This window comes from Lissotriton helveticus, chromosome 6 (assembly GCF_964261635.1).
Source record: "Lissotriton helveticus chromosome 6, aLisHel1.1, whole genome shotgun sequence".
NCBI lineage: Eukaryota > Metazoa > Chordata > Amphibia > Caudata > Salamandridae > Lissotriton > Lissotriton helveticus.
The window spans coordinates 108,798,107-108,823,860 of NC_136067.1; the positions used below are offsets into that span (position 1 = coordinate 108,798,107).

At 45.7% G+C, this 25,754-nt stretch overlaps 1 protein-coding gene across 2 annotated transcripts in view; it reads left to right on the forward strand.

The window, feature by feature from the left end:
• The window catches only part of LOC144762300 (exportin-5-like), a 2,334,361-nt gene that overhangs the window by 1,757,056 nt on the left and 551,551 nt on the right, over nt 1-25,754 (forward strand). The window lies entirely within an intron of this gene.

A 25,754-nucleotide genomic window follows, 5' to 3' on the forward strand; every position in this document is an offset into this window, starting at 1 on the left:
AGGACAGCATCCACCTCATTAATAAAGAGAGTAAACAGTAGGGGTGCTAAAACACACCCCTGCCTGATTCCTCTCCCTATCCTAAATTTACTTGTGCATTCCCCATTGGGCCCATATCGGACGCTAGTACTAAGTTTTTCATACAAGCGAGCTAGAAAATATACTATACTGTCAGGGGCTCCCATGTCAATCAATTTAGCCCAAAGTAGGGCGTGGTCTACCATATCGAAGGCACTGCTTAAGTCGGCGAAACATAAATACAACGACCCACTTTTGGCCTGTGTGTATTTCCCGACCAAAAGTTCTAAATTTAAGCACTGCTCTATAGTTCCACGCCCTTTTCTGAAACCAAACTGGCTATTAGTTAAAATCTCATTCGACTCTGCCCATTCTTCTAATCTGGCTAATAAAACACGACTCATAACTTTTACTGATGAGTCCAGTAGGGATATTGGACGGTAGTTTTTTGCTTCGCCCCGGTCTCCCTTCTTATAGATAGGGATTATAATTGATTCTGCCCAAGTAGGTGGTATTTTAGAGCAGACTGCAGCATTAAAAATCTTTGCCAGTAGGGGGCCCCAAATCTCCGGAGCTGTCTTGTAAACATCTATAGGGACCCCATCGGGTCCTTGGGCCTTCCCTCCTTTACTAGCTATAATGCTAGCCATAACTTCCTCTACTGTAATATCTAGTGCAACTATAGGCCATCCTTTTCCTGGGGGGTCTGTACTATTGCCAGAATCAAATATGGTCGAGAAATGTTTGATCCATGAATCAATGCTCACATTAGATGTGAGCACTGGAATCTTCTCGTCTTTAAATAATGGGCTATTTACAGTAGACCAGAACAAATTACAGTTCCTTTGTTCTGCTGCTTGACTTAGATTGTCCCACGCTTCCTGCTGCAACTCAGCCTTTCTCCGTTTGAGGACCAGTTTAAAATCCTGTCTAAGTTGGATCACTAAACACTTGTCTCTGGGTTTAGCTGCTAAAGCTTCTTTAAGATCTCTCCGGGCAATAGAACAGACATGATCAAACCATCCCATATTCTGTCTATTTACGTGCCCCACCTCTTTAGTAAACTTCTTACTGATGGTGGCATTGATTCTGTCAAAGTGGTCGATACTGGCACCATCTGTCTCCCCCTGTTCGAGAATTGTCGAAATTTCCATCATACAACTGTTAATGATGGAATCAGATGTTTCTTCGGCATTTTCACCCTTCCACCTCAACCTAACTCCGTTAGTTCTATGTGGTTCAATATTTACAATTGTACCCGTATTGGGAGTGGTGGTAGAATTCCAGATCTTAATTTCTGTGGTTAGACAGTTATGATCGCTCAACATTACATCAACCACCTTGACTTCAGAGCACATATGTGTTAGGTTGGTAGACATGCATATAAAATCAATTACTGTATTAGCCCCCCTCCCTTTGTGGTAAATAAATAAATAATACCCTATTTTTGACTAAGCATATAGCATAACAGATAGCTCAATAAATAAGAGTCAAGATTCGAGGTAGTAGGAGTTTCTGCAGGTTTATTACAGCATAAGGACAGGATCAGGACAACCTGCATAGGATGACCCAGCAGCTGCTGGGGCTTGGTCTGGGATGAGCGCGCGCTAACTTTTAATAACAATACATTGACTTATATACATAGCGCAAACACATAGCATTACATTGCAGTAGGCGTAGCAGTGGGTGGAGCAGAAGGCGTGACGCGTAGCAGTCGCGAAAGATAACAGTAAAAAGAGGTGTAACTGGGAGTATACATAGACATGTGATGAAAACGTAACAGAATATGTCATGAATGGGCGGAAACTTTGGAGGGGGCTACCTAAGGAGCCGGGACCTCTAACCTGATGGTGCGCGAAAACTGGCAATGACGTGTTACTAGGAGAAGCTGGGGGCTACGAACTCTGTGCTAGGAGCAGAGACTAGAGTCTGGAGGGTCGGAGCGACATGTACCTAAACCCTATCTGGTATCTGATGTTTAGGGAACATGTTGATATAAACTAGGAGTCTTGAGGGGAAAAGCTAACTTGATTCTAAGACTGGACCATGCATTATTCTACATGTAGTGCGTGATGAAGAATACTAAATGACCATTAATACAGTATTTCTCTAACGTGGAGCTGAGAAGGCTAGACAATGACGGAAACTATTGATGCAGTTCAGTAGCTCAGGAATGCAGAGAAGGAGGACTGAACTGATAACTGGAACTATAACATACTTTTGGCAGACTCAGAGGCAGAGCCAAGCTGCACCGGGCACTGCGAGGCAGGAAGTAAGTGAAGGGTCGAGGATACAGGTGGGGGCTGTATCGCTCCTCAGCGAGGCTTTCAGGAGACAGGAGCTGAATCTGATGTCCGGGCCCTGTTGAGGCCTGGAAACGGGGACTTTTCAATGAAATAACGTGCACACTGGGAAACGTGGCAACATAACTTTACATAGGCCTGATATTCGTAGTATTCACGAGGACTGGAAAATGACATACCAGAGGTGGACACAACTATAATTGCGTCATTAATCGGACATGGGGAATAACATATGCATATTGGTCATGCACACATGACATATGATGGATGAGGCGTAGGGACACAGAACATGGCAAAATTTACTTTTCCACATTCCCTCCTTGTCACTACGTTTCCATCAGGAAACATCAATTTTCATGATACCATCTATCATTTCATACAGTATCATTTGCTCGTCTCGAATTATCCTGGAACGGGATTTAGAACGGGGCTTGGGACTAGGAACACAAGAGGTAGCACACATGCTGCAAATCGCAGGGCCACATTGTATACAGAGGCAGCAGCTAAATATGATCGCTACTGCAATACCTAGAAAGGACAGGACTTTCCATCCCCAGGCGGAAATTATATTCCAGAACCAACCTGACCATGTCCAGGTGCCTGGATCTTGATGTAACAGATGGGCAATTTTATGGAGTCTGGTTATAGCTGAATAAACAGACGGCGCGTTATTTGGAATAAAAATACAGCAACTAGATCCGATGACTCTACAGGCCCCGCCCCTATCGGCCAGTATGACGTCAAGGACGAGACGATTTTGCAAAACGACAAATCTCATAGCAGATTGTTCTTCGGTTAGGTTACCTAGAGCAGAGGCAGTCTCATTTACTACAGCTTCAAGGGTTCTTGTTAACCTACGAATCAGTTTACTATTCTGGACAGGTCCTACAAAGAAGAAGAAACCTTTATTGAAATCTGTATACTGTTCTAGAGTAGTTTCAGTATAATCGACAATTGGGGACTCCCTTCTATGTCTAATGTGTACTAGATGTGTGTTTCTGTGATAATCAGATGGGGCTAGGAAAACAGGTGGCAGTAGGAAGGCAATGTAACAGGTTCCCTCCCAATCGAGGGGCAGACGGACATATGCAGTTTGACCACAAATAAAATAAGAATGTCGTGAAGCTTTGAAAACAGATTTCCCACTGTCACTATACTGGATAACAGTAGTACAATCACTATGACCTACATGTATGGAACCATAACTACGGACACATAATTCGCCTTTGACAGGTAGTACTGAAATAGCAGGTAAGTCTGGAGTAGTATCAGACTGAACATTCAGGACCATGAAATTCGACGAATAATTACCTAAATTATATACTTCATTTTCTAGATCTAAACCTGTTCTGTGGGGAAAACCTTGCTTGTCTGGAAAACATGTACTGTTAAGAAAAGACATATCTGTTGAGGATGACGTTAACGTGGACCATGCTCCACACGAACCATTATGTGAGAATGGATAAGGAAAGAGTGGCAGAACTCCCTTCGGTGTCTGGAAAGGGGGGAGTCGACCACACACCCAACAATTAGTGGCATTGCTGGTCTGGTGTGAATAATGTAACATACGGATAAATGTGTTGTTGCGCATAGCGAGGCGGTAAGAATATTCGTGAGGAGGCAGATCACTAAACGTGTGCTCTACTGTAGCATTAGCAGACATATTTGCATGAGGAACTGGAAAATACAGATAGAACGCATAGCTGGTGCAGGAAATCATTATGCTGATGAATAATACGAAACTCAGGAAAACGATACATCTGATTGAATTTTGACTGACTCTCTCACTATGGGGGTCTATTTTATACATGTCAGAAACAGTCTAACCGTTTCACCTAGGGGAGGACTTATACAATCAAACTGACTGACTTATTTTACTAGACCTGAGCTTTAACTTATACTCCTGCTGCGGAGTTTTCTCTAACAAGGGAGGGGTTGTAATAATGTCTTGTGCGGGACAGTCCTCAAGAGCAATATTCTGGCAGTCCTTCAAATCCTGGGAAATGTTTTTAGAGACGGATTTCAGTCCTTTAAAAAGTTTAACATGAGACAGGTGGATCCATCCTTTTCTGCCTTCCAACTTGACGGCAGTACGGGTGGTCAAGAGGACCTGACGTGGCTCCTTCCAACGTGGTTCCAGCGGACTTGATCTGTCGAAATTCCGGACCATCACTAGGGAGCCTGGAACGATTTCATGCGGTGCCACCTCGGTATTGTCTGGAAATGCGGCGGCAACCTGTGAACGACATGAGTTGAGGGCAGACATCAAGGAAGCTAGGTAATCTGTCAGCATATTACATGAAACATCGGTAATACTTCGGGGTCTAGGAGTACCCCACATGTTAGGGGGGCGGCCGAATACGACCTCATACGGGGACAGACCTGATCTGGAATGTGCGACCATGCGCATATAAAACAAAGCGACTGGCAGAGCTACTAGCCAGTCCACACCTTTTTCTTTGCAGACTTTTGCAATGCGGATTTTCAGAGTCTGATTATGTCTCTCTACGAGACCGGCTGCTTCAGGATGGCGTACACAATGGAACTTCCACTGGTACCCTAACAAAAGGGAAACGTGCTTCATTAACTCTGAGGAGAATGGCTGACCGTTATCAGAATATACGACTCTAGGGAGTCCATATCTAGGGAAGAATTCACGAACCAACTGTTTGGCAGTGGTCGCGGCTGTGTAATCTGGGACTGGATATGCTTCTGTCCACCTGGACAAAGCGCATACAACTACAAGGACATACTTGAAACCTCGACATCGCTCCATCTGAATATAACCCATCTGGAGGACCTCAAAAGGGTGGTCGGGGCTGGAAACCACCTTGTTCCACCGGGACACTTTTACCTGGATTAAACTGACAACATATCATACAGGTACGGACTTTCTGCTTGGCTGCAGCTCGTAAATGCTTGTTGAACCAAATGTTCTGGATACTGTCTAACATAGCTTTTTCTCCTAAATGTGCTGGACTATGTGCGGTATTGATAATGACTTGAACCATAGAATCGGGGAGAAACCATGTGGCTCTACCCTTCGTTAACCATCCTTGATCTGTCTGGACCCCTCCTTGTTCAGACCATTTCTTGATTTCATCGGGGGTAGCATGTAACTGGATATCTATGACATCTTGTGTAGGGTCCTTAACTGTCATGCATGTAATCGGATCTGGAGTATGTGTCAGGTTAACTGGAATGTCTGGAGTCTGTGCTGTAAGTTTGGCTGTGCGGTCTGCTAGATCATTACCTTGGGAAATAATGTCTGTAACTTTCGTATGTGCTTTGCACTTCATGATGGCAATGGATGTCGGTAAATGTATGGCATCTAACAGGGCTTGAATAAGGAGACCATGCTGAATCTTGGTTCCATGAGAAGTCATGAAACCTCTCTCCTGCCAGAGCACTCCGAAGTCGTGTACAACTCCGAATGCGTAACGTGAATCTGTGTAAACATTAACTTTCAGGTTCTTGGCATGTATACAGGCTTGTGTCAGAGCGACTAGCTCTGCTGCTTGAGCGGACAGGGTGTCAATACGGTGTGTTTTAATAACTTCGGTGTCAGTAGTCACTGCATATGCAGCGACTAGTTCTCCTGTACTAGTTCTCATACATGAACCATCCACATAAAGTGTCAGGTCGGGATCTGATAACGGAATATCTGTCAGGTCTTGTCTTGGCTTTGTCGTAATATTAACTACTTCCACACAGTCATGTGTGTCTGGATTTGAATTAACTGATGGTAACAATGTAGCAGGATTCAGGACGTTGCAGCGTCTAATTTCTATGTGTGGCTGGAACAGTGTCAATTCATAACCTGTTAAACGTGCAATTGTCAAGTGCTGAGTCTGTGTTCGGTTCAAAAGAACTTCTACGGAGTGTGGAACTTGTACTGTCAGGGAATGTCCTAAAACTATGGAATCACTTTGTCTGATAGCTAGTGCTGTGGCTGCAACTGACTTGAGGCACGCAGGCAACGCCTGGGCGACTGGATCTAATGTGCTCGAAAAATAAGCACAGGGCTTGTATTGTCCTGCTTGATCTTGTGTGAGAACAGATAATGCTGTACCTTCACGTTCTGTAACGAAAAGTGTAAAAGGCTTACTGTAGTTCGGTGTAGCTAGAACTGGAGCTTGACATAGGGCTTTCTTTAACTCGTTGAAACTAAGTGTATGGTCAGATGTCCAAGGGAGGACAGTCGATACGGCTGCCTCCTGTGTCGTTAACTGTATTAGTGGCTTGGCTAGAAATGCATACTGGGGAATCCATTGTCTACAATAAGAAGTAAGGCCAATAAAGGCACGTACCTCCTTCTGGGTTCTGGGCTGGGGAAGACTCGCTATTAACTGGATACGGTCGGGTGTCAACTGCCTACCCCTCTTGGACAGTAAGTGTCCTAAGTATACCACTTGCTGGACACAGAATTGAAGCTTCGAAGGTGACACCTTGTGCCCCATCTCGGCTAGAAAATACAAGACTGTAAGGGATGCTCGCTCGCAGTCACGTTCAGAACGGGCTGTGATCAGTAGATCATCGACATACTGGAGCAGGGCAGTGTCAGTTGGCATGTGAATGTTGTCTAGTTGTCTCTTGAGTGCTTGACTGTAAATACTAGGACTTTCTGTGAAACCTTGAGGAGCGCGTGTAAACATATAGCTCCTTCCATTTAAACAAAATCCGAAAAGAAACTGGCTGTCTGGATGAATTGGAACACTAAAAAATGCATTCTTGAGGTCTATGACAGTGAAAAACGTTGCTTCGGAATCGATGGCCGTTAACAGGGAAGAGATATCTGGGACAACTGGGTACTGCGGAATAATACATTTGTTAAGCTCTCGTAAATCAATCACTAATCGGTATACTGGGGGTGCCTTCGGATCAGTACGTTTCATGACTGGAATGATCGGAGAATTGCATACATTGGAGTCAGTTTCTACAACTACTCCTTGAGCCATGAGCTCGTCAATAATTTTGGATAAGGCTGCTACAGCCTCAGGTGGCAATCTGTACTGTCTGATTCGGGGTAACACTACACCTGGTTTGAGAGTCACACGATGGGGTGTGATTTGCATGTAACCTACATCAGTTGGGCCTTGCGCCCATAAGTGCTGTGGAACATTAGACAATCTTGAATCAAAATCTCGTAATACATAGTGACCCTTGAAGTCACGTAGGAACAGACGTATTCCCTCTGGGGAACAGCAAATAACTGCACCTAATTCTTTCAGTGTCTTAATGCCTAATAGGTTTTCTGGACATGACTTAGTAAGTAACAGATCAGTAGTACGGGACAATGGACCTACTTCTAGAGTAACTGGCTTTGAGATCTCATTTATAATGGGTTTTCCTGAAAATCCAAGGGAAACATTTCTTGAGCCTGAGAGTGGAGCCCCTGGAACTTCGGCGTGACTAATTGTGGTCCTACTTGCCCCTGTATCGATCAAAAACTTTCTGTCTTTCCCTAATACTTGACTGTGAACATAGGGACCTTCTTGATCTACAGGTATCTCGATGAGAGGCAAGCCTACCTCCCTCTCTAGGCTGTTTCATGAATATGACTGGTACTCTGGATACTCTGTCTGAGCATACTGGTACATCTGCGATGTAACGTGCTGTGTTGCAGCAATAGGCTGCGGTGCGGAAACTGTCTGTGGTGCATTCTGTGACTGCGGAGTCTGTGAAACTTGTTCTTGTCTAGGCGGACGTGGTCTTTCTTTAGTCTTACCAGTAGCTATATTATGTTTCAGAACTGCACACTCGTTTATAAAATGACCTGGCTGTTTACAATAATTGCAGTTCCCTTTAACGGGAGCTGCAGGATGACTGGCTTGATTCGGACCCCTCTTCTGACTGTCTTGAGGAACAGATTGTGCAACTAGTACTTTCATTTTCGTGTCTTTCATACGTTTTCTCTCGTGTTCTTGCTCTTCCCTGATTCTATTCTGGTGATACTGGAGCATCTGGAGCATCTGGGACGGAGTATTTGCTTGCCAGGTGCTTTCGACTTTCAAAACTCGATTTTTAATTTGTGGACTTGAATTCTCGACTAATTTAGTAACGAAAAGGTGAGGGTATGACTCACTACTTGTCTTGAGACCACTGTTAATACTAAAACATTTTTCAAATCTAGAATAAAAATCACTAATATCTTCATCTTGTTTCTGTTTACAGGCTGAGATTGCATCCCAGTCTTCCTTCCTAGTTGTCAATAATCTGGGTAAAACTTGAATCAGTAATTCTGGTAATTCTTTACATTTATCTCCAAGACCGGTACCTGGTACTCGTGCCTTGTCTTCAGCTTCTAGAGCTGCCCAATCGATCTTTTTCTCTCCCACCTCCCATTCTTTTTCCTTTAACTTTTCATACACCCCTGCGGGTAACAGGACCTTTAACATTTTAATGATATCTGGGTAAGTGTATTCTCCCATACGGAGCATGTCTTTTAATTCTCTATGGAACCCTGCTGGATCTTTGTCATGACAGGGAATTAATTTCTTCATTTCAAGAAGTTCCATCTTTGATATTGGAGTGTATACAAACACTCGTTGCATTACGCCACCCGCCCCTTGGACTGGGTGGACTTCTCGTAACGGATTCTGTCTGTCTATGTAGAATGATTTACTTTCTGGGGGTGAGACATGAACAAAATGCGGGTTCAGGAACGTTCTATATTTGTGGCGCTGTTCTAGAATGACACTAATTAAATCGGTACCTAGACCTCTCCATCTATACTGGAGTAACTCGTTCAGAATATCATGCAACGGACCTGGATCAGAATGTTGACCCTCATACAGAGTAATGAGGTGCTGGATCGTATACATACCCACCAGTCGTTGCTCGGCTGGGGGCAGTTTCAGAAACATTTGTGCCACTATTTCGTCTGGAAAAGTGGTAGAATCAGTAATCCATCGGACTGCTGATCGGGCTAGTTCTTGTTCATGCATAGTACTTAATTCACTGTAACCGATTCGTGATTTCAGAATATGATCGGTAGCTTGAAATACTTGTTCTAGAGAACCTAGTTCTGGTGCTGGATGATGAAAAACAGACTTGTGTTCTAGACGTAAATGACGATCTGGAAATCTAGATTTTCCTACATACGCTATTCTGGCGGAATTCTCGTCTTCCTCTTCAGGATCAGAGATACTTTCTTTCTCACTTACTTGTGCTGCTTTACGCTGGTCGTGTAACCTTATTATTTCTTTACGAATTTTCTTGTACATACTCTCCATAGCCCCGACGGTCTTGTGCTTACCCTCGGCTATATTATCACTCCACCTTGTCAGGATTTTCATCTCGGCGGAATCTTTAGACGGGTAATCTTGTTCTCTTATTAGACAATTGATCAGAAACTTTAATATCATGAGCTGAATCTCGGCTTTCCTTTGAGACATAATCTCGCCAATACTTTCTGGATCATCCCCTGTACGGATGAAACGATATATTCTGTCTAGATCTTCTTTCATATTCGGCAAGGTGACTAGATACTCGGTCACTCTCCTTACACGTAAGGAATATAAAACCATATTATATTCGCCTGGAACTGGATCATAGACACATTCGTTAAGGGTTTGCCTGATTTCTGTAACAGACTGATGTTTAGGCGTGCGCTGTAACGCTTGAGCATGTAATTCGAGTAATGTTAAACGCTTGTGTGGCGGCGGGGTTTGAGGAGGACCTCCTCCTGCGGCCCCTAAACTAGAATCGTCGACTGACATTCTTCGTCCTGGCAGGGTCGGTAATTGTAACGTGGGCTGGACTTGTATGGCGGACTGACCCGGGGGGGCTGTTAAGGGCACCCCGGTGTCTGGAGGAGCATGAATTACCTGGTTTACAGGGACTGGCGGAGCGCGAACAGGATTTGCATATTCTGGGACTGTGTCGTCCAAGTAGGACGAAATAAAAATATCAGCTGCGGTCGGTTTGTGACGTAGCTTGGTCGGAACTAATGTTGGCGGGAAATTACTAGATGCCTCTGGGGTCGCTTTCGGCACACCTTCGGCAAGAAGAGGATACATACCCTTAATGAGGGCATGCCTCTGTCTGTCTGACTGTTCGGCTTTGACTTGTTCACCTATCTCGATTAATTCTCTTTCTTGGGCTCGTTCTTGGGATTCTCTACTTAACTCCGACTTTCTGACTTCCTTCTCGGTTCTTCTATGAGCTTCTTTACGCCATAACTCGATGGCATCTTTCTGTGACTGTCTGGCTTTCTTTTTCCATAATGCTTCTTCTACTCGCATGATACATTCGGCATCCCATGTACCCGATACGGGCCATCTATACTTTTCTTCTAACTGTTTGGTATACTCTACCCATAAATCTAGATACATTATGGCGCTTATGCCATGTTTCTGATACATAAAGTGACCTGGACTGTCCCTAGGCGGGACAGGAACCGCTTCCTCTAACAGACCCTTTCTAGTTTTTAACTGACGTAACTTGGAAAGGAGCGGCATTGTAAACTTGAATCGAAACACAATACAATACACAAAGAACAATAACAATTGGGAAAACAATTCAGGCATACCACGATATTGGAAATACATTGAACAACATCATAACATAACAGTTCGGACAGAATACTACCTGAAAATACTGAGAACAGAAATAGAACAGATTTTCTCGAGAACGGAACAGACTAGAGTTACTGGATGCACTGCTGTAACAGTACGGAACATACCGGTCCCATAAAAGGACGCATCAAGACCTGTATCCACCTAGGTGAACACTTCGTTTGTGAGTCTGGGCACCACCAACCCACGGACCAGGAGTCAATTTAGACTGACCCTGTCTAGATACTACCCCAGCAATGGTACTCACCGGGCAGCACGGAACGGAAGGCCTCGGACTGGACTGGACGACGGACGACGAACTTCGGACTTCGGACTTCAGTTACGGGTGGGCCTCCGGATACCTCGGACCTTGGACTCTCGGCTTGGGCTCTGGTCGGGACTCGCCGCGTTCCTCCACCGTCTCGTTCGGATGCTGGACCGCCTCCTCCGTCTCCTCCGTGGGCCTGAGGGATACTTGAGCAGAAATATCTGCCACTGCGCAGAAGAGTTCCGTCACGACTGCAGAGGGTCAGGGGGTCGGCGTGGCTTCACCGACGCGTGGGGAAAGGGCAGGTCCCTATTCGGGCGCCATTATGTGGTAAATAAATAAATAATACCCTATTTTTGACTAAGCATATAGCATAACAGATAGCTCAATAAATAAGAGTCAAGATTCGAGGTAGTAGGAGTTTCTGCAGGTTTATTACAGCATAAGGACAGGATCAGGACAACCTGCATAGGATGACCCAGCAGCTGCTGGGGCTTGGTCTGGGATGAGCGCGCGCTAACTTTTAATAACAATACATTGACTTATATACATAGCGCAAACACATAGCATTACATTGCAGTAGGCGTAGCAGTGGGTGGAGCAGAAGGCGTGACGCGTAGCAGTCGCGAAAGATAACAGTAAAAAGAGGTGTAACTGGGAGTATACATAGACATGTGATGAAAACGTAACAGAATATGTCATGAATGGGCGGAAACTTTGGAGGGGGCTACCTAAGGAGCCGGGACCTCTAACCTGATGGTGCGCGAAAACTGGCAATGACGTGTTACTAGGAGAAGCTGGGGGCTACGAACTCTGTGCTAGGAGCAGAGACTAGAGTCTGGAGGGTCGGAGCGACATGTACCTAAACCCTATCTGGTATCTGATGTTTAGGGAACATGTTGATATAAACTAGGAGTCTTGAGGGGAAAAGCTAACTTGATTCTAAGACTGGACCATGCATTATTCTACATGTAGTGCGTGATGAAGAATACTAAATGACCATTAATACAGTATTTCTCTAACGTGGAGCTGAGAAGGCTAGACAATGACGGAAACTATTGATGCAGTTCAGTAGCTCAGGAATGCAGAGAAGGAGGACTGAACTGATAACTGGAACTATAACATACTTTTGGCAGACTCAGAGGCAGAGCCAAGCTGCACCGGGCACTGCGAGGCAGGAAGTAAGTGAAGGGTCGAGGATACAGGTGGGGGCTGTATCGCTCCTCAGCGAGGCTTTCAGGAGACAGGAGCTGAATCTGATGTCCGGGCCCTGTTGAGGCCTGGAAACGGGGACTTTTCAATGAAATAACGTGCACACTGGGAAACGTGGCAACATAACTTTACATAGGCCTGATATTCGTAGTATTCACGAGGACTGGAAAATGACATACCACAGGTGGACACAACTATAATTGCGTCATTAATCGGACATGGGGAATAACATATGCATATTGGTCATGCACACATGACATATGATGGATGAGGCGTAGGGACACAGAACATGGCAAAATTTACTTTTCCACACCTTTGAAAGTTGGGACACTCTCCCAGATCATTTTTTACGTTTTCCATGATTACCATGTCATAATCTATCAAAAAGTTATTCAGGGTTTCCCCATACAAATTGTGAGGGAAGTGAACTTCAGTATCCCCTGAATGATTATAGACACCACATAGATTCTGGGATGATAAGGGGCAGGTTGAGACATTAAAATCCCCCACAAAAATATATTCGTAAACACCATTAAAATTCTCTACAAAATTACACACTGCTTTGTGTAAATCATTAACAACTGTGTGCCTAGTACCATCAAATATATTATTGTAGAAATTAATCAACAGGACATTTCTACAGTCATCTTGTACAAGCCAAAGGATTTGGGAATGAACCCCCACTTTTACATACTTTTTTACCAATACAGGCAACTTCACTGAAATCAGAACTAGCAGACCTCCTCTAGATCTCCCATGGGGTGAGGCCAATGCGGGAAGCTCATAGGAGACAAAGCCATCACTCCCTCTATATTCTCTGCACCATGTCTCCTGTAGACAAATAATGTCAAATAAGCTAATAAAGTCTTTCCAACCCAACATATCTTCTTTGGCCCTTGCTCACTTTGCCACTGGATTCAAGCAAGCCGGGCTGAAGACAGCTGAAATGCCAGAAACCGGTCCTCGGAAGCTTGTTTCCGGTCCAGGGAAGGCATGGCCTGGCAGTTCGGGCTGGACTGTTCCCATGAGGCACAGGGTCAGACTGATTTGCATATGGCCATGTCTGAACTGGGGTGGCAGAGTGGGCTAAAAAACGGTGATGGATTAAACCAAGATCTGTTGACTGGGTGTGAGTGTTTGCAGGGACAGCCTTTTCTGGATCCAGGTCCGCAAGTGACCATCACCACAAACCTCTCACACATTGGCTGGGGAGCGCACCTTCAATAACTGAGAGTCCACGGAGTGTGAAACCCAACTAATGGGATCTCCACATCAACCACCTGGAGTTGTTAGCAAACCATGTGATGCGTGTCACTGGCAGATGTCTTTAACAGTTGGTTTGTCTGTGGTGCTTGGAGAGGTACCATGATGCCAAGACCTTGAAGACTGCTGCATAATGCATCCGAAGGCACAGCGGGAGCGTTCCCTTAAGCTCCTTGCCGCCCAATGTCAAGACGACCCAGCGATGCTCATGATCCAATTTTTGCAGAAAGTCATAGAACCATTCGCGGAGCTGCACCTGACAGTCATCGTTCTGACTCAAGTCATCAGGTAATTCCCACCGAGAGAAAAAGTTAAAAAAATCGAAGAGGTCTTCGCCTTCGCTGCACCCATCCAAATCCTTGGACGAACCATGGGAGAATCAGCACTCCAGTCTTCTTCCTGGAGCCGGAGTGACCCCCCACCCAACTAAGAGTTCTTTTAGGCCAAGCAACTCGTACTTGAGTGGTCCGACCCCTCTGGAGAGCTTTTGGGGCTCATAGGTTCAGGGTGGGCGACCACTGGATTTTCACCTGCAGGTTCAGTGGGGCCTCTTGGATCCACCCAAGACCTTCCTCTGCACCTGCTTCAGTACCCACGATGCTGACACCGCGGACATCCCACTGCAGTACCATCCCCATGCCATACTTCAACACGGAGCCGGATGGGCGTCATCTCACTCCCAATGCTGAACCTCGAGTTGGAGCCAGTGCCTTTTTCTTTCGACAGGCCTGGAGAGGGAGACAAATGGGAGGGGTCTGAGGGACCCCTAAGTATACCATCACCCACAAGATGACAGAGAAGAGAGAATTGGCATGAGGAACTGGTGGATGTTAGTGGGTTAGACACCTCACTGGACATTGACTTGGTCTCCCCCTACCGTCGCTACAGAGGTGAGTGCCTCATTTGCCATCGTAGTACGAATGGTGGCTTTAGGTCTTGGCCCTACACTTGGCGTCAGTGGCAGTTAAGACTGACATCTTGACATTGGTGCTTCTACCGGTAGTTGCCCCCTTCAAATCCGTACTCCCACTTAATGAAGCCCTTATCGATGACCTACTCGAGGCCTGATCCTTGCACAAGGGCTCCTGTGCATAGGACAATTGCCCGCCACCATCTGCCCTCTCCAGGGGCCCAGTTTCCTCACCCAGCACCCCACCCCGGAGAGCGTGTTGGTTCAAGCCTCCACTTCCGAGTCTACCTTAGCGCAGTCCCTACCACTCCACCGGATACAAATCCAAGTGGCTCAATACCTTCGGTAAGAGGATGTTCTCTTCCCCTAGCCTAGCACTGTGATCGGTGAACACCTCGTGAGTCTTAGGCGGATACACCCATCCAATCCTTGACTCACTTGCACAAGTACCATCAGATGGGGACTAACTACGACCGACTTGCTGGGCAAAGCAATTTCATTGTCGGTGAACCTTAGGTGCCACGCCTGGCTGAGAATAACTGTCTTTTTAGGGGATGTTCAAACGTTGCTCATTGACATGCCCTTTAATACCTCTTGCCTTTTTGGTGAGAAGGCGGACTCAGCGCCCAAGCGTTTAAGGATAGCAGAGCTACACCCAGGTCCTTGGGCCTATGATGGTCCCTCGCCAAAGCCAGTCCGTCTTCTACACCTATTGAGACTAAGGAAGGGATTCACAGCTGCATTTTTCCTACCTAGCCACCATGGCCAACAGGCTTTCCAGCCTTTGTCTGGCCGAGGATGCGGTTCCCACAGACCATGTGGGCCCACTAGCCAAAGTTTGACCCACTACACCCTCCTCCACCTCCTCGCAAGCTCATATTCCACACCCATTTACTGTGCCCTCATACTAACAAGGGCACCCAGTGGGGGGCAGGCTACGGAATTACCTGCACCAACATCAACTATAACATCCAACAAATGGGTTTTACTGAAAGTCCTCAGGGGCTACTTCATCCCCTTTCTGGACATCCTCTGCCTATAACAGAATTTTTAACAAAGGAAGGAGAGAGAGAGTATATGGATTCGTTCTCCCTAGGTAACGTTAACAAAACAAGAGGAATCCATAAAGTTATGGGTTGACGATGTCCCTACTGTGGTTGGGAAGCACGTCTGGTGTTTTTAGGTACCCCTCACACACCAACAGGCCCCTTGGTGTCATGCTTCATCATCGGGGTCATCGTATCCCTCTACGGGATACGGCGTGCTGCGACCAGCGAGTACGCGGGAGCACTCTTATGGCTATGTGTGGTGTATAGTGAGGGTAGTTTTATCATATAGTGAGTGAGTGTGGTGGTGGGGTCGGGATAGTGAGTGGAAATTAAAAAGGACCTGACTCGTGGGTAGGCTCAAAAAACTTTAATGGTTCCCCGAGTTGGTACTATTAAAAGGTGTAAGAGGAAGAGCGTAGTATTATGTGCGCTGCCTCTCGGTGTGTGTCAACATGTTTCGATGTAAGAACATCTTCTTCAGGACAGGGTTACACAAAATCCCCACCTTACTCACGTTTTTCTAATTTGTGTATATACAAAAAAGTGATATTTATTAGTGAAGGTCTATTATTGTACCTAAACTTTAGCCGCTATTTTGCAGACCTGTAGAGAGAAAGGATAAAACATTTTTCTGGTAGTCCTTGCTTTCAAAAAAATAACCCATGGTCTTTTTTGAAAGCAAGGACTACCAGAAAAAATTTGGTGGGGATTTTGTGTAACCCTGTCCTGAAGAAGATGTTCTTACATAGAAACATGTTGACACACACCCAGAGGCAGCGCACATAATACTACGCTCTTCCTCTTACACCTTTTAATAGTACCAACTCGGGGAACCATTAAAGTTTTTTGAGCCTACCCACGAGTCAGGTCCTTTTTAATTTCCACTCACTATCCCGACCCCACCACCACACTCACTCACTATATGATAAAACTACCCTCACTATACACCACACATAGCCATAAGAGTGCTCCCGCGTACTCGCTGGTCGCAGCACGCCGTATCCCGTAGAGGGGTACGATGACCCCGATGATGAAGCATGACACCAAGGGGCCTGTTGGTGTGTGAGGGGTACCTAAAAACACCAGACGTGCTCCCAACCACAGTAGGGACATCGTCAACCCATAACTTTATGGATTCCTCTTGTTTTGTTAACATCCTCTGCCTATGCCACCCAGTTACGACAGCTGACAGAAGGCCACCTGTCTTTGCTCCATCAGTAAGTGTTAGCTCTCTTGGCCAAGGGAGTCATTGAGAGGGTGCTGGCATAAGAAGGTGGTCATTGTTGCTGTTTCCACGACTTTCTGGTGCCCAAGAAGAAGACCTGCTCATTCTCAACTTATTCCTGCAAAGAAGTTACAAATGCTCACATTAGCTCACGTCGTGTCTGCCCTGGATTCTGGATGTTCGTGTTGGATTTGCATGCTGCCTTCTTCCACAATCCTGACCTGCCTGCCCAAATGCTTTACCTGCAGTTCACGGTGGGCCAAGAGCTTTTCCAGGTTGCCATGCTCCGTTTCGGCCTAACCAGCACCCGCAGGTGTTCTGGAAAGTGATGGCCGTGGTTGCAGCACATCTGCGGAGGTCAGGGGTTTCAGTCGTGCTCCTACCTCAACGATTGGTTGTTGACTGTAGGCTTTCCCCAGTCAGTCTTATTCCACATCCAGACTACTGCAGACTTCCGGCATTCACTGGGGTTTACTAACAAAGTGCTGAAGTCACACTTGACTCCTTCTTAGACGCTCACTTTCATCGGTCCGTTCTAGACACAGGGCAGTTTAGGGCCTACCCCTTTGAGCAGCGAGTTCAGGATATTCGGGCTCTAATACCGATGTTTCAGCCTCTATCCTGGATTTCGGTGAGGCTGACTTTGACTCTTTTGGGCCTCATGGCCTCCAGCATCCCGAGCTACATATGACAGTGGTTACAGAAGTATCACTACTGGGCTGGGCCGGCCATCTATAAGGGGTTGAGATCGAAGGACTCTGGTTTACTCCGGTATTGGAACTTTCATAGACTCCCATGCTTGAATCATTCCCTATCGTCGAGATGGGAGTCCCCGGTATATATAAAAACAGTAATACAAATCAGAAACTAGGCCTGAACTTCAGCTTTCTGTCGACATGTCGGAGATGGAGAAAAAATGCCTTTTTAGAGCTTGTGCCACCTGATCTAAAAAGAGGCTATATGTGGATGACCCTCACAAGGACTGCATCTATTGCCTGTATCCAGATCACAAGGCCAAAGATTGCAAAATATGCCATACTTTTTCCACCAAGACGTTGAGCGACCGCGAGGGACGTCTCCTGACCCGGCTCCAGAAGCTAAAGTCCAGGAGAGAGCCTATCTCCAGTGATGAGGCTTCATCAGCTTAGTCTTCTAGGAGATCTCTAAAAAGTGTGAGATCTGACCCTTTTTCATCTGATGACCATCCTGGGAAAACCTCTAAAAATACCTCTCAGAGGTCTGACAGGCAAAGTTCAAACATATCTCCTCACCGAGGTGTAAAGGAGAGGGAAGGGCTTTCCACAGGAGACACTGCAGTGAGGAAGTTGAGCTCTGTTCCTCCAACTTCTCCTCCTGACAGAAAAAATGATTTTAAAAAGCCCGCTACTGTTCCTTCTGAGGGAAAAAAATTATAAAATAATTCCACCGTCGACGGTGCTGCCGACTACACCGTTGACGAAGAAGCCATCATCGTCTTCATCGACGCACAAAGAGAAGGTAAAATCGCCTCCGTGTTCTGTGACTCCATTGACTGAATCGTCGACGAGAGACTCCTTGCCTTCACCGACGTTGTAGCTTTCATCGTCGACGGCGATGACGACTGATGCTAGGTTATCAGTGACTGCGGAGATTTCGTTGACAGTGTCATTGACGACTTCAACGACGACGAGGATAGCGACGGCCATGATGAGGACGGCGACTACAGCTACGACGACGGTAATAACGACAGTATCGACGACCATGTCAACATCTACATCGTCGACAACAGAACAAAAATGCTGCAGTAACCATCAGGAAACGTCACATTACTCCTGAGATCACTTCCCCCAGCAAAGTGACACCTCTACTACCAACTCACCTCTGAAGGCGGAGGATTCGGAGGAGGAAGGTCCATATTGGTATGCACATAGCCCTTCTGAACTGCACATTAGGTGCCAGGACCTGGATTCGGAAGATGGGTATGGTGAAGATCAAGAGTCTGATCCTCCCCAGGGCTATCATGGGTGTTATCAGGAGGAGATGGTCTGCATGCCATCCTCCTTGATCCCGAGCTTACAGTTCATGCTCTCTGACTAAAGAAAGAGATTTCCAATGCCATCTCTGGCACAGGAACATATTTTAGTTCCTGCTGTTCCGCCTGCAGGGCCTTCCAGTCCTCGGCTACCACCACCACCACTGCAATTGATAGTGGACCCACCACCGACAGCTCCACTTGTCCAGGATGATATCTCCGATGACGACCAGGAGAATACAAATCTCCCAGATCAGGGAATGGGATGATCACATTATCCCTACTCCTGCTTCCCCTTCTCCTGTGCCAGTGGATTTTCCATCTGGGGACATAGGTGGTTTCCATAATTTGGTAGAGAGAGCAGCTAAAAGATTTGATCTGCCTATGCCATCAGTGCAGTTGGAGTGCTTCTTGTACGACTTCAAAGAGCCTTTTAGGAAATCTGTGAGGACAATTCCTATTGTTGGTCATGTGTGGGAAGAGGGGCTCAAGGTTATGAAGACCCCAGCTACAGTGGTTCCGGTGCTTCCTCGATTAGAGAAGAAGTATAAGGCCTCGGAGGACAGCCCAGCTTGCCTGGTGAGCCAACCGAAACCGGACTCAGTTATATCTCGGCCGCGCAGACGAAGTCTAAAAATCCGGCGGCTCCTCTAACAACACATGCAGATAAAGAAGGCAGACGCTTGGGCTATGCTGGCAAAAGCTTTTCAACGATGTCCAGCCTGCTCATCAAGGCGGCTAATGCTTTAGCCATCTTAGGACGCTACGACCGCCAGATGTGGTGTGACCTCTCTCCCTACCTAGACCAACTGCCGGAGGACAGCAGGGCAGAGGCAAAAAAGATTCTCCAGGAAGGAGAAAGGGCCTCCTCTGAGGTGATTGACTGTGCAATGGACATTGCAAAAACTGCGTTCCGTTCCCTGGCTGGAGCAGCAGTCCTTAGATGCCAGGGATGGCTTCGAGCAACCTCGTTCAGACTGGAGGTTCAAAACAAGATTTTAGACCATTTCTTTGATGGAGAAGCGCTCTTCGTTAAGCACATAGACGATGTGCTCCAAGACATTAAAAAAGACACGGACACGGCGTGTTCATTAGGGATGCTTCAGTACTGCAAGGTCTCCTTTAGGGGTGCAAGAGGCAGAGGTCTTCCCTCATACAGAGGAGGCTACCAGCAATATCGGTACTCCTCGTATACGCCTGCCTCGCAGTCTTACTGCCCACAGTATAACCACCAACAAGGTCAGTCCTCATCGAATTCGAGATCAACGAATCGAGGAAGAGCAGGACGCCAGAGAAGTAGTCCTCTAGACGCCAATAGCGGGTGGCTGGCTCGGTCTACTGTTCCTCCTCTTCATGTAAACACCTGTGGTGGGCAGGATATCACAATACTTCCAAGATTGGCAATGAATATCATCAGATCGTTGGGTTCTCAATATCATCCAATTCCGCCACACGTTAGTTTGTCCCTCCTCCTCCAACCAAGCCCCCTTGCGCCACCGCTACAGAAAATCTCTGTCTCCTGCGCTTGTAGGTCCAACAGATGCTGCGGAAGGAGACGATAGAACCGGTCCCCATCTCACAAAGAGGAGAAGGTTTCTACTCCCGGTTCTTTCTAGTTCGAAAGACTGTAGAAAAGTGGTGCCCTATTATATATCTGAGGGAGCTCAACACCTATCTCATCAAGCAGCCGTTCTGAATGGTCTCTTTGCAGGATATACTTCATCTTTTAAATTCAGGAGATTTCATGGCCACTTTGGACCCAGAGAATGCATATTTTCATGTTCCCATTCCTCCATTCCCCAGAACTTTGCTTCACAGTAGCCAAGAGCCACTTTCAATTCAGGGTCCTCCCCTTAGGTCTCAGATTGACACCAAGAATCTTTACAAAAATACTGGCTCCGGTGGCAGATTTTCTAAGAAAGTAACAGCACCAGGTTTTGTCGTACATGGAAGACTGATTGCTAAAGGCTCCTACCAAGACGGCAGCCGAGAGATCAGAGCAGCTTGTACAAAGCTGTTCAGGAATCTGGGTCTTACCGTCAACGCAGAAAAATCAAATTTTTGCCCTTCCTAAAGCGCCAAATTCCTGGGAGCCATATTGGACACGTCCCTATGCAAGGCTTTTCCGACAGTGGAAAGATAAGCAAAACTGATGTCGATGGCCCATCTACTTCAAAGACGGTCATTTTCAGTTTGCCTCTACAAGTCCCTTCTAGGATCCATTTCGTCCTGCATCCCTCTGATTCCTCACTCCAGGTTACATATGCGCCCTCTTCAAGAGCAGCTGGACTTACAATGGCGCCAAGTGGAAGGATCTTTTGATGGCATGATCAGTCACGGCGCCAATGAATGAAGCCGCCTAGTGGTGGACCCGCGTCTGCTGCACATCAAACTGCTGGAACTCAGAGCAATTTGCTTGGCCTTTCAGGCTTTCCTTCCAAGGATAAAGAATGTATCTGTTTTAATAAGGACAGACAATACTATGGACATGTATTATATCAATAAGCAGGGCAACACAAGATCTCGCCTGCTGTCGGCGGAAGCTCAAGCTCTCTGGGAATGGGCGATCCTGCATGGAGTCTCATTAAAGGTGGAACATCTCCTAGGCACTCAACGAGACAGCAGACACTCTAAGCAGATTGAAGTCAGTCAGCCACGAATGAGAGCTAGAGCAACAGATTTTAGTGGAGATTTTCGTCTATGGGGCAGACCGGCCATAGATCTCTTTGCTACACCGGTGAACAAGAAATGTCGGTCCTACACATTCTGGCATCATCATCCAGGATCCTTGGGGAATGTGTTTGCAATGGCATGTTCATCCTGACACAGTCATACTCGGAACTAGACCGTCCTTTCTTCCCAAGGTGTTTACTTCTTTCCACATTGGCCAAACCATCACTTTGCCCACCTTCTTTCCGCATCCCTCAAAAGAGGAAGAAAGGCTCCACTGCCTGGATCCAAAACGTGCGCTTTTTTACTACTTTGATCACACCAGGCAATTCCCGGTGGATGGCCAGCTCTTTGTTGGGTATGTGGGGCTAAGAAAAGTCGGCCCGTGCACAAACAGACCATCTCTAGGTGGGTCGTTCTGTGCACCAAAGCATGCTATTCTTTGCCCAAAAAGGAACACCCAGTGGGACTGCACGCCCATTCCACCAGTGCGAGGGCAGCTACCACTGCTTTGGGCTGAGGAGTCCCCCTTAATGACATCTGTCAGGCAGCTAAGTGGGCTTCGCTGCACACATTCACCAAACACTACTGCTTGGACAGCCAAGTCCGGAGAGACTGCTTCTTTGGCCGTTCTGTTCTTCAGGACTTTCTAGTGTGAACCTAGTTCCCAGATCCATCTTTGGGGTTGGTATTGCTGGATATCTATTCTAGGGTAAGGAATCTATAACTAACTGTTTCTTTCAGATGAACATGTTACTTACCTTTGGTAACGATATATCTGTAAGAAACATAGGTCAGTTATAGATTCCATAGCTCCCCACCCATCCTCCCTGTTCTGCGAACTGACTTCTAGGGTTAAGGACTTCCTTTCAGGGCCCTAGTTTTGTGCACCAGTGGTCAGTGTCTTGCATGGCTCTGCGCTTGTGGCGTGGAAAGTTGTGTATAGAACTGACGTCAGCAAGCGATGGAGGCATCTAAGTAGCTACTGCAACGTCATCCAAGTAGCTACTGCGACGTCATGCCAGCAATCACGACGCCAACGACTAACGTGGAGTTGACCGGCGGCATCTTTCGACGCGCAGGGTTACTGCTGAAAAAATTCTCCAGATCCAGTCTGACGCCTGGCGGTCATTCTAAGATGAGGAATCTATAATTAACCTATTTTTCTTACATATATATATCGTTACTGAAGTTAAGTAACTTGTCCTTGAGGTAAAAAAAGTTTGCCCAAACTGCTCTATTCAGGTAATTTATTAGGTCAAAACTACAAATCCAAACTTGATTTGCAGCGTTTTGGATGCAAGCAACCAGAAATCAACTAAAACAAAACTTTGGTTGAATTTTTACCCGAACTGACCAGATCATTTTTTGATTGCAAGATGCTATTAGCTTGATTTCGTATTTACAGCTACTGTTCACTTACCCCTGCTTCTTTAGTCATGTACACAGTGAAATCGTCTGTCAGTTAGGTAAACAGGTGAAGTTTTCCACCATAAGTACAAGTAACTTACATATGTTCTAATTTACATTTGTTTTTGTACCTAGACTCTTGTCTTGATACTCTCTGGCAGGGCTTTAAGTGTTTGTGCTGTACTCTTGTGTTGATGTCCTTTTGGTAAAGACATCCACGAAATTTATAAACCATGTGCTGATATTGGCCAAGAGACAAATACCCGTACACTGGAAGAACATCAGAGGCCCATACTTGGAGAGAAGGCATAACGACCACACACGTTGGGCCAAGTATGAGTATGTCTCTGATTAGAGATGGCAAACATAGGAGCGTCTCAATGAAGGTGGCCCATGCCTGGGAGGTGCTGGTAGACAACTGTAAGCGGGATAAGGAACTTGACTTCAAAGGCTCTGACACGCCCTGGCCGGATCTGATGACAGTTTCTGTAAGTAGCATACACTTCCCCGGACCTTTAGGACGCCCAGCCTGCAGACATTCTTTGTGTCCACTCCAAACAATGCCCAGAGCGAGACCCCCACCTCCCCTTACTTTATATCCCCACTGTTTCATATTAGACGTTGGCATTACTGAAGCACATCACTATTCTTCCACTTGGACAGCAACTGGATGGGGCAAATGGGAAGGGGGTTTTGAATGGTTTCGATTTTCATAAAGGATACCATTGATGATGCTGTTGCAGTAAACTGCTTTGGGAACTAATGTGGCACAGGCACTGTCGTGAACATACGATATCTCGCACAAAATGTAAGCTGGGTCATATATATGTTCTGCTTGTTACTACGTGCACTGGGACCATTCATGCCATGTGCGATGGCACTTACCATGTTTCATCTTTGTTTTCCACTGTGAAATGCTAAAAACAGTGTTTAAAAAAAATGACAAGATGGAAACTATATCAGTCCTGTGTTTTGTCTTCTTTGTAATTCATGTTGATCTGATGAATAAGTCTGAGTAATTCTGGGTCCCTTCTAAAACACATAAGAAGGTGCCACTTTCAAATTAGTCCCATGGGACAATTGTTATTTTAATACATACCTAACCTGGTCCACATTGGCTGATGGTTGTCCTTGTTATTTAAACACTTAGTTATATGTCCATAGAGTTTCTATGCTGGAATATTTCGGCATGTCAGCGTTTGACTTGTTTGCCTGAACTTATGAAAGTTAATACCAGAATTACTGCATGATCTTTCTGAAAAAAGGTATTGGCAAAGCTGTGTGTCAATACAAGTGCTACAAAATCATATACAAGTCCGATCTGAGGTTGTGAAGGATTCAAACCTGTGATGTGCTTGTAAAGTCTCCGATGTGGAAATGGTTGCTCCCCCATACTGAGGGGACTTTAGCTGGTTGTCCACCTGCCAGCACAAAAAGACATTTATGCAATCAAACATTAAATATACACATACACAAGCACCATCATATGGCATCACACCAGTCAACATATATAGAACCATCCAACATCACACAGTATATCCACAACTAACCATCAATAACCAGTACAACAATTTTTATCAGTGCTTTCCACTCTCACTAAAAGAATTTAGGGACACCATCATAAGATCTTTTAGCCAATTAAAAATTAATCTATAACTCTGAAAAGAATATCATTGTAAGCCTAACTCCCTTTCAACTCCAACAGTTGGTACTGTATGGATTCATCCCCCGGGCACACTAGGTTTACAGCTTATGAGCGTGTTGTGGATCATGCACTCATTGAATGACTGTCTGTATGACTATTGTATTTATTTTGCCCTTAGTATTATGTATTGACCGTAGGTTAACCCATCACCCTTGGGCACATTCCTTTTATTGCATAACTTGCTTCTAGAGCTCCCTGCCCTTATTTAGTAGGGAATAAATGCAATAGGTTCACATATGATAGCTAAATTATATTTATCTATTTTTTATTCATTCTAAAGTTTGGTGCGGGCTACATGCCTCCCTTCAGGTTCTTATAATGCTTGGTAGAAGGGTGAACGAATAAAACAGTGCGGCAGATGATACTTAGTAAGAAACTGACTGAGATCCACACAAGCCATGGATTCATTGGTATCTTGTTTTCAGAAAAGCCAGAGGTTGGTAGAGCTCCATGGGCGCTGGCCAACCCCTTGTCTCAAATATAGCAGCCATCTCCCATGTAAAGTTATATTAATATGGCTATGTTTAGGTATAGATATGATGTTTGCAGGGTATTCTGGAATGAAGAAGTAATGAGATACATGCAAACTGCATCGCCCTTGATTTCCCTGGGTTTCTAGTTTTAGAAATGTCTCTATTTGTTAGGGTTCCTGGGTGCTGGATGACCATCCCCCAAACAGCAAATCTACCCATATACCAAGAATCAATGTAAATAAAGAGCACACTGTTTGATATTTCCACAGTACATTTATGTGCCTTTAATTTCCCCAGCAATGGGTCCACCCATATAATTGGGGCACCAGTTTTATTGTGAGAAATGTAGGAAGGCTAGTTGGTATGTTTTGTCACTCTCAGTAGATTCATGAACTTTCCATCACAGAAATGTGTGGAAATTCTGTAATTTCAATTAGAGTTTGACATTGACATTTACAGGGTATACAACGAATGTGTAGCAGACCCATGCAAGCCACACTACCTTGGACTTACCTGGGTGTATTGTTTTCAGCAATGTCGGAGGTCTTTGGGTTCAAACACAGACCCTAGGCCCATAAACAGCAGGCAACCACAATCTCAGAATTCTAGCTTATCAAAACATAATTTCCTCTCTAGTCGAGTTTATGGGCCTTTTTTGTCTATGCAAGAGGCCAGCCTA